Source organism: Rana temporaria, chromosome 4 (genome assembly GCF_905171775.1).
Source record: "Rana temporaria chromosome 4, aRanTem1.1, whole genome shotgun sequence".
Classification (NCBI taxonomy): Eukaryota; Metazoa; Chordata; class Amphibia; order Anura; family Ranidae; genus Rana; species Rana temporaria.
The window spans coordinates 406,683,239-406,695,413 of record NC_053492.1 but is presented as its reverse complement, the minus strand read 5'-3'; the positions used below and the strand labels follow the sequence as shown (position 1 = coordinate 406,695,413).

The 12,175-nt window shown below is 41.7% G+C and overlaps 1 long non-coding RNA gene across 1 annotated transcript; it reads right to left on the bottom strand.

Moving 5' to 3' along the window:
• Window positions 1-975: 975 nt before the first annotated feature.
• LOC120935443 lies at window positions 976-3,279 on the bottom strand. The gene is made up of 2 exons (XR_005748489.1): window positions 3,150-3,279; window positions 976-1,275 (listed from the first exon to the last, which is right to left on the bottom strand). It is a non-coding gene; the product is annotated as an uncharacterized LOC120935443 (long non-coding RNA).
• Window positions 3,280-12,175: the final 8,896 nt, after the last annotated feature.

Genomic DNA, 12,175 nt, shown 5'->3' with positions numbered 1-12,175 from the left:
TTTCTTTCTTTCTTTCTCTCTCTCCTTTTCTTCCTCCTCATCATACCCAATGTTTTACAATATTCACAATATAGTCCATCAGAAGACTTCCCTATACATTTGTTATTTTGTCCTTATCCATCAATTTCTCTCTCTCTCTCTCTCTCTCTCTCTCTCTCTCTCTCTCTCTCTCTCTCTCTCTTTCTTTCTCCTTCTCACTAGGCACCCTAAAGGTTTTACAATAGTCGCAATATAGTCTATCAGACTTCCCTTTATACTTTATTTTTTCTTATCCATCCATCTCTCTCTCTCTCTCTCTCTCTCTCTCTCTCTCTCTCTCTCTCTCTCTCTCTCTCTCTCTCTCTCTCGCTCTCCTTTTCTCTTTATTTATCTCTCTCTGTTACTTTATTTTTCTCTTTCTTACTAGGCACCCTAGTTCTACAATATTCGCAATATAGTCTATCAGAAAACTTCCCTATATACTTTTTATTTTTTCCTTATCCATCCATTCATCCATTATCCATCCATCCAGTCATCCATTTAGCACCCCAAAAAGGTTCTACAATATTTACAATGTAGTCAGAAGCCTTCCCTTTACATTTTTTATTTCTCCCTTTTTCCATAGCTCTTTATTTACATCTCATAAACTCACCCCAAGAATAAAATAAATAAATACGTCTCCAGATCCTTGTATGTTAATTATTCCATTTGCATAGCCATCCCATGCAAACGCACGCCTTTATTAATATAATCTGCGCCCAGCACAATTCATCATTTATTTACAACCCTAAAAATATACGATTTTGTAATTCTATTTGCATGAAGTGACATCGCTGGAGATAGAGAAGGCAGAGTATATTTTCCCCCTTCTCCAAGTCATTCCAGGGCTGTACAATATAAAGCAATCTGCGAAGTAATGAAGCGCTATATCATGTGTATTGCAGGCTTGGCATGGCTATGACGCCGGGCGTGTTGAAATAACATGTATGGCAAAACTTTAATTAACAAAGGTAGAAGATATATTTTATTTAGCTTTGCTTTGTTATAAATTCAATTTAGCGAACTGCAGAATGGGATTTGCTCCATGCAAATTATTTACAGGCTCCATTGCCTTTTGAACATTAGTCACATATTAAATTTACACAATAATACCATAAAGGCACTTGGAAGGCAAAGCGTTACGTTTGTAAAGATAAAGCAGCAGTCCTGGCTCAAGCAAGCCAAGCCAGAAGGTGGATTTGACATGTTGACTTGATCTTTTGCGCCGTCTAGCGGATATCTGAGAGAGCTGCATCCCTAAAAAAAAAATGAAATGGAAGAAAACGCACGCAAAATACATTTTATATTTTAATTATACCCCATGCAAAAAAATAAATAAAAAAAATCTAAACACATATTATTTTTTTTTAATTGGGTTTTAGGTCCTGACAAATTGCTAATTAATTACCATTTTTGTTTCCTAAACACTGCTCAAACGACAACTACGTTTTGATGGATTTAACAAGAAGCGCTGATTATGTTCAAGTGTCATTTGAGAGCACTAGAAAATCATGGAAACAAACAAACACATCGCAGAGATCATTAACATGGATAAGGCGGATCATTTTCACAATAAATAAACTCCATGCTTTCTACATTTACCATCGGCACCACAAATGTCATGCACAGACTTTTAATGCACAGCGACTTTTGTAAAAGGGGGAATTCACTGGGGTCACGAACTTATACCATGTCACAATATATATATATATATATATATATATATATATATATATATATATATATATATATATATATATATATATATATATGCATAATTAAAGTAGCTGAACTCCTAGTGCAAGTTTTAAGTATCCCACTGCTCTGAGATCCACAAAATATCCACAAAATACAGGAGCAACAATGCTAAATCAGCTAGGAAAACTCACAAGTACACCTGTCATATTCTGACCAATTATATACACGTGTATATCATTTAATACATAAATAACTGTATATGATGTACTCAATTAGTTATTAAAATTCACAAAATAAATTATCCGAACATCTCATGTTAAAAGAAAATGACTGTTAATTTATTTCATCAGCATATGGATGGATCACTGAGGGTAATATTCACACAATTTATTGTGTCAACATTTTTAACTCCTTTAGTTATTCAGAACTTATATTTATATATATATATATATATATATATATATATATATATATATATATATATATATATATATATATATATATATATATATATATATATATATAAAACAATTATGTATGCATACATTGCATACACACATGAATGATGCTAATTAATTATCGCTTCAAATAATTTGTCTGATTAATCTTCATTGAATTGACTCCTTTGACAGCATCCCCTATGGTGGACCTTCTCAGTTATTGACTTGTGACATTGATTTGTGACACTTTAAAAGCCACTACTCAATGCAACGAAATGCAAACTTTGTTTTAACTTTCTAGCCTGTCCCTTAGGATGTTTTATTCTGTAATCAGTAAGATGACTTTATCAGAATATATGTATTTTTTTTAAATAAACTGTTGACATTAAATGACATGCTTTAGCAGTCATTGCTAAAATTGGTGATAATTGATAAATAATAATATATGTTTATTATACATTTTCAGTGCAGGCCTGTTATTTTTCTCTCCATTTCTTTCTTTTTTTTTTTTTTTTAGCTGTCTTTAGGAAATTAAGTCTTTTTTTATTTAGGATCATTAAGGATACACTGGTCAATATATGATGGTTTTATGGTTTTCATATATACATATACAGGGTTGGTTAAAACCCTTTTACTGGGGTATAAAACACAATGACATGTAAAAAAAAAAAAGTTCAAGGAGTAAAACTATTGCAAACCTGAGAAACAAGAGTAAAATGATAAGCCACTATATATATATATATATATATATATATATATATATATATATATATATATATATATATATATATATATATATATATATATATATATATATATATATATATTGTGGCTGATCATTTTATTCTTGTTTCTCAGGTTTGCAATAGTTTTACTCCTTAAACTTTTTTTTTTTTTTTTTTTCTTTACATGTCATTGTGTTTTATACCCCAGTAAAGGGGTTTTAACCAACTCTGTGTCACCATTGCCTGCTAGCCCTCCCCTGGCACTCACCAAATCCTCTGTGGGACTATAGACGCCAGCTCTCCCTCCCTTGTGGCACAGTGCCTGTCAAGCAGCCAGCCTTCCACCAACAAGTTGTAATCTCTTATGAGTCTGCAATGTGTGCTTTATGTGCAATAACCCCCTGATTGTAAATCATCATAATAGAATCGCCAGCAGCTTGTGTTGAATAAGGACATTTGTTTCTCTCTCTGTCAGTAAACAGTATGTTGCATTTGGCTGCCTTTTAACGAAACTGAGTTGAAATTTATAAAAAAAAAAAAAAACGACACCCTTAAAAAAGTAAGTAGCATATAATTTATTGTTCTTTTAAAATTATTAAAACCTTTCATTGTCTTTAAAATGCAAAATCTGTTCCTATAGCCTTATGATTATTAAACAAAAAAAATCATCATCAGTAATGATGTTTTATTTTTATTTTTTAATAATTAAATATTGAATTACATTTAATGCTAACACCTTTTACTTTTTAATGGATTATAATGTTTATAATCTTCTTATCATTAATATTTTACATTATTTGAGTTATGTTGCTCATGTATGTTTTTTTTATTACAATTAAACATTAATCATCTAAACTATCTAATATATTACTATGCATGCTGTTTTTTTTGTTTTTTTTTTAACATTGATGTGTGTTTTTTAAATTCATTTTTAACATGAAAAAGATTTATTATTGCAAGGAAAACTTTAACCAGTCCATATTCTTTAATATAAGTGGCATCCATAGTAACACAAGATTGCATGGCGAAGTTCTCTTAAACTTTTAGGGTGACAAGGTAATTGGAAGGTGTAGATCAGAGTGTGTTTCTGTATTTTTCTCTGTCATTTACACAATACATGCTCTGGGGACAATTTGTTGGCACTCTCTAGATGTCAAAAAGACTTTCCCATCTTAATGACAATCACTAACAACCAAGGCATTATAATGGCAATTGTCACATTGCTCAGCAATGGTCATTGTAATGACAGAGAAGACATTTGTCTTATTTCAGGTGTGTTAATGGGATTAGGCGATGGTGGGAATGGTGGGAATGGTGTGATTGCTGGTTGCAGGTAGTAGCAGGTGCACAGGCAGCACTCAGCTCCAAGGTGGGAAGTGAAGGCCACTCTAGGGCAGCACCTATAGCCTCAGCAGCGGGGGGCGGGGTCAAGGTAGTCAATCAGGAGAGGGATGCAGCTGACACCTCTCAGGATGCTGTTAATCAGCATCAGGGATGGAACCTCTTCACTTGCAATCAATATCTGGGGACATGTGTCCTGGTGTGAACATAAGTGCAGCAAGAAGTATTTTGATCTTTCTGTTCACTGAGACATACAAGGTATCACCTTCTGCATCACATTGGTAAAGTGTTAGTGGGAGAGAGATGTCTCTTGATCTCTTTGTTAACTCATTAATGGCTGCAAGGAGACCATGTTTCAAGTCAACTCTATATAGATGCAAACCCAATTATAAAAATCTCATAATATCTCATATATCTCATAATATCTCATAATATGTAACATAATGTATACAGTGGGGAAGCTTTATTAAAACTGGTGCACACAGAATCTAACGAGCTGTTGATAGTAACCAATCAGCTCTTAACTTCAGTTGTTTCTAAAGCCTTTTTGTTTTTATTATTAAAATACCAAACATATCTACTTATACTTAGAATTATACTTATACTTATCAGCTCTGTGCAATGCTTTGCTACAGAGCAGCCCAATCCTCTTCTCCTGGGGTTTCCAGCACTCCAAGCCCCTCCTCTCCATCGGGTGCCCCACGGAAAGCCACTTTTCATGGGTGCACCCATGTGTGCTCGTTCCCAAGCCCTGCTGCTGCATCTATTGACACAGACAGCAGGACTTGGTCCCACCCCCATGTCATAGGATTTGATTGACAGCAGCGGGAGCCAATGTGCATAGGGCCGGTGCTACGCAGCCACCTAGGGTGCCCTGCTTCCTAGGTCGCTCGGCCACTGGTGTTCCTATTCTCCTCTCTCTGCAGCAAGCAACTAAGTCTCAGCATCAGCAGGCAGCCACCGCTCCATTCGCACATAGTGTCAGAGGCGCAGCGGCAGCAGAGGACTCAGGACTGTGTCTGTGTCCCCACTCCAGAATGAATGGAAGCAAGCAAACATCCCCTGCTGCGCGCCTCTGATCAGTCATCAGTGACCTGTGATTGCTGTCTGTGACATGACCACAGCCTGCCAGCTCCGCCTCTCTGCTTATATGTGATTCCCAATCCTGTGTCCCCCTGACCCAACCCCCCTGTCGTAGAGTCCTCTCTCCCTCATGGCCTGTCCTGAACAATTGGTGCAAATCAGTCTGTAGAGCCCCAGACCTGGTGAGTGAAATACTGTCACTGTCTAAGGCCCCGTACACACTTCCGAGAAACTCGACGGGCAAAATACATCGTTTTGCTCGTCGAGTTCCTTGTGAAGCCACCGAGGATCTCGGTGAGCCAAGTTTCCCCATTGACTAACAAGGAAATAGAGAACATGTTCTCTATTTGGCTCGACGAGTTCCTCGTCGGTTTCCTCGGCCAAAAGTGTACACACGACCGGTTTCCTCGGCAGAATACGGCTCCCATCGAGTTTCTGGCTGAATTCTGCCGAGAAACTCGGTCGTGTGTACAGGGCCTCAGATTGTATTATCACAGATTTGCATGTAAATGTATTTGGTGTATAAAGACTGTTCTGTCCATGTACCGAGGGTTTCGGGTCACCCCTCCTCCCCCCTGGTAGGCTGCATTAATGGGCACTGGTGAGGCTGCATTGATGGACGCTGGTGAGACTGAATTTGATGGGTACTGGTGAGGCTGCATTTGATGGGCGCTGGTGAGGCTGCGTTGATGGGCACTGGTGAGGCTGCATTTATGGGCGCTGGTGAGGCTGCATTGATGGGTGCTAGTGAGGCTGCATTGATGAGCACTGGAAGGCTGCATTGATGGGTGCTGGTGAGGCTGCATTGATGGGCACTGGTAGGCTGCATTAATGGGTGCTGGTGAGTCTGCATTGATGGGCGCTGGTAGGCTGCATTTGATGGGCGCTGATGAGGCTGCATTTGATGTGCTATGGTGAGGCTGCATTTCATGGGCGCTGGTGAGGCTGCATTTGATGGGCTCTAGTGGGCTGCATTTGATGGGCGCTTCATTAAAAACGGAAGGTTATACATGGGCAGGGCAAAGGGGGTGGAGTCAGGAGTGGAGCCAAGGGGGGCGGCAAAATGAGATTTCTCCTAGGGTGTCAAAATTCCTTACACCAGCCCTGAATGTGCACATTGCTTGTGTAAATTGCTGGATCGGGCTCAGGTAAGAAAAAGGAGGGATCTAAGGGGTGGGCTGCAGCACAGAAGGTTTTTTATCTAAAGCTGAGCTCCACCCAAAAGGGCAAGCCTCCTCCCACCATCCGCTGCCACATTTTGCACCTTCTGGAGGGAGGGGGTACTTGGTTTTGACAGGTACCCGCTCCCACCGTGGCAAACTCATCTTAAAGTTTGGTCCCCTCCTCCTTCCCCTCTGCCGAGCCATTCACAAAGTGCAGCGTGCTTTGTGCATGCGTAGTAGGGAACTGGCTGTAAAGCCTCAAAGCTTCACTGCTGGTTTCCCTTACCAGAGATGGTGGTGGCAGCACCCAAGAGCTGATTTAAAATACGGTTCGGGTGAAGACACCACTGGATTCGTGGACAGGTAAGTGTCCTAATATTAAAAGTCAGCAGCTACAGTATTTGTAGCTGCTGACTCTTATTTTTTTCTGAAGGAGCCTGGAGTTTCGATTTATTGCATAGAATGCATTAGGGGGAAAAACCTTGAGGGTTTACAACCCCTTTAAGGCAAGCACTTTCAGCTTGTTTAAAGGAGTTGTAAAGGATTTTTTTTTCCTAAATAGCTTCCTTTACCTTAGTGCAGTCCTCCTTCACTTACCTCATCCTTCGATTTTGCTTTTAAATGTCCTTATTTCTTCTGAGAAATCCTCACTTCCTGTTCTTCTGTCTGTAACTACACACAGTAATGCAAGGCTTTCTCCCTGGTGTGGAGTGTCATGCTTGCCCCTCCCTTGGACTACAGGAGAGTCAGGATGGCCACTAACGCAGATAGAGAAAGGAGCTGTGTGTCACAGGTCAGCCACTCTGATCCTGCAGCTCCTGACAGAGGGAGAAGCAGGACGAGTCAGCTCTTACAAACACAGCCCACAGCTGTTCTCCTCCCCTGTCAGAGCCGGTTCACACAGGGGCGGCACGACTTCGGGGGCGACTCGGCCTGGCGACCCGAAGACGACTTCTAAGGCGACTTGCAAAATGACTTCTGTATAGAAGTCAATGCAAGTCGCCCCGAGTCGCCCCCGAAGTCGTACAAGAACCTTTTTCTAAGTCGGAGCTCCTATTAGAACGGTTCTATTCACTAGAATGGGACGCGACTTGTCAGGCGGCTGCGTCGCCTGACGAGTCGCCCCAGTGTGAACCGGGTCTCAGTGTGGCCGCTTGTGTTAACCTGGCCAGGAGAGCAAACGAGGGAGGACGGACAGCACAGCTGTGTTCGTGACCGCGACAGCAGGAGAACTATTCTAAGGCAGTGCGGGCTTGCTGCTTTTTCCCTGCGTTAAAGACGGCTCTGAACCCGCCCCCTTTAACACTCTGCCCAGGGCACCCGCCCCTCCCGCCCATCCCTTGTAACGGCTCTGCTTGTTCCTCCCTAATGATATCTGTTTATGCAGAAAGTTACAGGCTGCAGGGAAGGAAAGAATGGCCTATACGCCACTTTTTTATTCTTTACTTTTCATTTTAGAAAATATACAGCCAACAAAAAAGCAAGTAGCAGTATTAACAATTAAATACAGGTTTGACATAGAGGTGCACTTCTTGTTATAAGGTGTCTGTACACCTAACAATTTAATTTAATGATTATTTACAGAAAAGGGCAATATGATCCTGTGATCATCAATCCATTTGGAACAAAACTGATCACTTTAATTGAAATTCTGCTGATTTTTCTGGAGAGAAAATCTAATTATAGGAAAGTAGATAGATTGATATGATTTCTGAAGAAGTATTAAACCCTTAGGGTTTTATTAGCTGAACACATTAAGCACAATAATAAAGAAAAAAAAAGCATTCCCCAGTAGAATACTTGGTAAAATTCTAACCTTAGCACTTGCAGTTGAAATTTTTCGATGTTGCTGTCTCCTGCTCTCTCAGTGTTGTTTCCCTGAATGTCCAGTCTTCACAGAAAAGAGTTAACAGTGGACAGTGTAGTCTTCAGCCAGTCTGTAATATGAGGAGGAGGGAAGAATAGAGGAGTGCCTTGCCATCCTAGTCTTTTGTGCTGTGTGTTTCCATTGACGCACACAGTGTAGGGAGACATGACTCTAATCCCTACATTCAAGGGTGTCTCTATAGGATGCTGCAAGAAAAAGGAGTCACCCCGAAAACGGAAATCTTAGCCAGTGGTCATGGCACCAGCACAAACTGGAATATATGCTAAAAGGGCTTTAAAAACTGGGAGTTTAATAGAACTTTCAGAGCACAGTGTGATCTTTTTGATCTTCTGATTGTACTCCCCCCCCCAAACACTGTTTATCATCATCTGGAAGCCTACTGTATAAAAATGCTGATCAGTCACCCCTGGAGTGCATGCATGTAGACAGAAGGGAGCTGCAAAGAGGCTGCAGGAGATCAGCAGCACTGAAATACAATAAAGGATGAAAATTTAAACAAATATTTTATTGAAACCACTTGGTGACCGACGAACAGTAATTTTACTGCTGGTCTGCGGCTTGAGTAAGCATCACAACGTACCAGTACATCCCATAGCTTATGTGCACTGGAGCGCACCTTGGGTGAGACGTTTTTTTCCACTGGACACAGCATATTGCGGTGCTCGATCTCAGGCCCCTTTAAGGGGCCCAGATACCAAGTGATTGCTGTGTGATCATGCGATACCTAGTAAACATCATTCATGAACTTAATCCAGGGCTTTTTTTCAGGGGGAACTTGGGGGAACTCAGTTCCACCACCTTTGGCTCAGACCCTTTGGTGCCTGCTCACCACAATCACTTGTAAACACAGAAGTCTGTTTTTTGTATTTACAAATGACAGCTCTGCACTCTGTGTGTAAACCCCCTGAACTCTGCACTCTGTATGTAATGCAATCCTGGTATTTAATGCCCCTTTAAGACCCTTCTACTGTTTGTGAAATCTGAACGGGGTCGTGGTTGAGTTCCTGCACCTATTTTCTGAGAAAAAAAGCTCTGACTCAATCCATTCATGACATCATTGTTTACTACTGTATGTGATCTGTGATTGGTTACCAAGTACCATGTGATAGCTATGGCCAATCACAGCACCATAATAGTAAACAATGAGTCATGAATTAAAGACATTCATGACAGTTCAAACAATTGCTGTTACAGTGATCATTGCTATAACAAGCAATCACAGTATAAAAACAACAGCAAAAAATATATATACCTCCTAGAATAGTACAATATCACATGAAGCTGAACTACTCTGATAAGAGTATGTAATAATAACAAAACAAAAATAGAGCGACAATTTTGAAAAAAATTCAATATTTTTTACTTTTTGCTGTAATAAATATCCCCCAAAAACATATATAACAATTTTTTTTCCTCAGTTTAGGCCGATACGTATTCTTCTACCTAAAAAAAAAATCGCAATACGCGTTTATCGATTGCTTTGCGCAAAATGTATAGCGTTTACAAAATAGGGGATATTTTTATTGCATTTTTATTAATTCTTTTTTTTTACTACTAATGGCGGCGATCAGCGATTTTATTCGTGACTGCGACATTATGGCGGACACTTCGGACAATTTTGACACATTTTTGGGACCATTGTCATTTTCACAGCAAAAAATGCATTTAAATTGCATTCTTTATTGTGAAAATGACAGTTGCAGTTTGGGAGTTAACCACAGGGGGCGCTGAACGTGTTAGGCTTCACCTAGTGTGTGTTTACAACAGTAGGGGGGTGTGGCTGTAGGTCTGATGTCATCGATTGTGTCTCCCCTATAAAGGGGATGACACAATCGATGCGCCGCCACAGTGAAGCACCGGGAAGCCGTGTTTACATACGGCTCTCCTCGTTCTTCAGCTCCGGGGAGCGTTCGCGACGGAGCGGCTATAAACGAATAGCCGCGCCGTCGTCCCGGATCGCTCCCCGAGGTAAGCCGCCCGCCACACGCAGCGGGGGGGTCCCGATCGGACCCCCGACCCGCGGAAAGGCAAGGACGTATATATACGCCCATCTGCCTGTCCGTGCCATTTTGCGGACGTAAATAGTCGTGCGGCGGGCGTTAAGTGGTTAAGCTTGTTCTGGAGCTTCTTCCTTTAGAATGTCAGGTGTGGCGTGTGGAGAGTGAGTGAGGCAGGTCTGAGAGATGTGAGAGGAGCGTGCTGTGTCTCCCACCGCCCTGCTGTGTACTGTGTACGTTACACGATGTGGTAACCATGCCATGCTAACTTCCAGCAATCCCCAGCAAAAATGACCTGTAAAACTCCGAGGCACAAAACCTGAGACTGGCTGTACTCCTCGTTTTTTTTTTTTTTTTTTTTTTTTTTAGTTTTTTGTCTCACTTGGCTCCTTGCTGTTACAGACGTACCTGCGGGTGGTCTCGGTGCCCTCGGGATCGGCGGCTGTTTGCGCCTGCTGTCTGCTTGGGGAGGGCCCTCGGGGTTCCCCTGGAGATACGGAGGGCGGAGGAGACCCGGCAGTGGAGGTCTGGCTGCATCCGGTGATCCGGGTCCGCGATTGGACCGCGGCGGTCAGCTGACCCAAACACGTGACCGCCTCAGCGAATCCCGGTGGGTCTCGTTCGGTGAATAGAGAGGAGGACACTGGGAATAACTGGGGATACCCTGGAGGTTCCCCCTTGCTTCTGATATACCTTCTGATATACCTTGACAGGGCATCGGAGGAGAGGAGAGGACGGAAAAGAAACGGACAAAAGACCCTGTAAAGACCCGGATCCTCACCGTAGTCGACAGCCAGCTCTGTGAGTAACCCAGTACAACATTGGTGAATGGGTGCTCTATGCATCATTTTTGAACTGAACTATGAACCATGCATTAATCTACTGAATAAGTACCTCTGACTGAAGCTGTTATTCATGCTTATGGTTTGCTAAAAAAATAAAAGGCTGCCGAGACATACATTGAGCATTTGTTAAATATCCAACTGTTGGCAATTACCCTAAGCAGACAGGAAGCCAGGCACACTGTTAAAGTGTCCTTTCCCCTTTTTTTTGGTTGTGTGGCTGTACTCTTTTCTCTAACTCTCTGCAGGTAAACCTGAGCACTGTCCCAGCTTACGTTGGCTGCTGGAAAAACTATTGTGCTTAGTATCTATACTATTTTTGAATTTCTGTTGCCCTGGAGAAACCGGCGGACTGAGAACTTTTATTTTGCAATTTTTTTTTTCTCTTGCTTAAATTGCCGCAGCTTATGGCACAATAAGAAGGAGCCACACCACACAGCACACTATTTCATAGCTCCGTGTCACTCAGTGTAGGGTGGTGACAGAAGGACGAGGACCGCCCTGTGCCCATAAGCGCTCAGCCAGCAGCTGATTTATACAACAGGGGTGAATCGTGGAAGATCAGCGCGGAAAGGACACAGTGAGCCACCCAGTACAACACTGGGGTGGGCGCATTATACATGGAACCGTGCATTAATCAGTTAACTGACCAACTGACTAGTTGAGTAAACTATAAACTGTACCAAACACTTTAAATCCCCCCCCTCTGCATAAGGAGGGGTGAGGTAAAGAACTGCCTTTTTTTTTTTTTTCCTGCTGACGGTAATAAAGTAACTGAAGTGGGGAAAGAAAAAAGGAAGAGAAGAAAGGATCTGGCTGGTAAAGCCAAAAGTCAAAGCTAAAAGGGGTCCAACTAATCATTCCCTATACTCTCGTGGTCCACTTCTATCTGTTAAAGTCTCTATCCCTCATGTTTACCATGTCCAAAGGCGCACCCCATGCAGAGGGGGCTCCTGTTACAAGGTCCACTAAGGACAAGG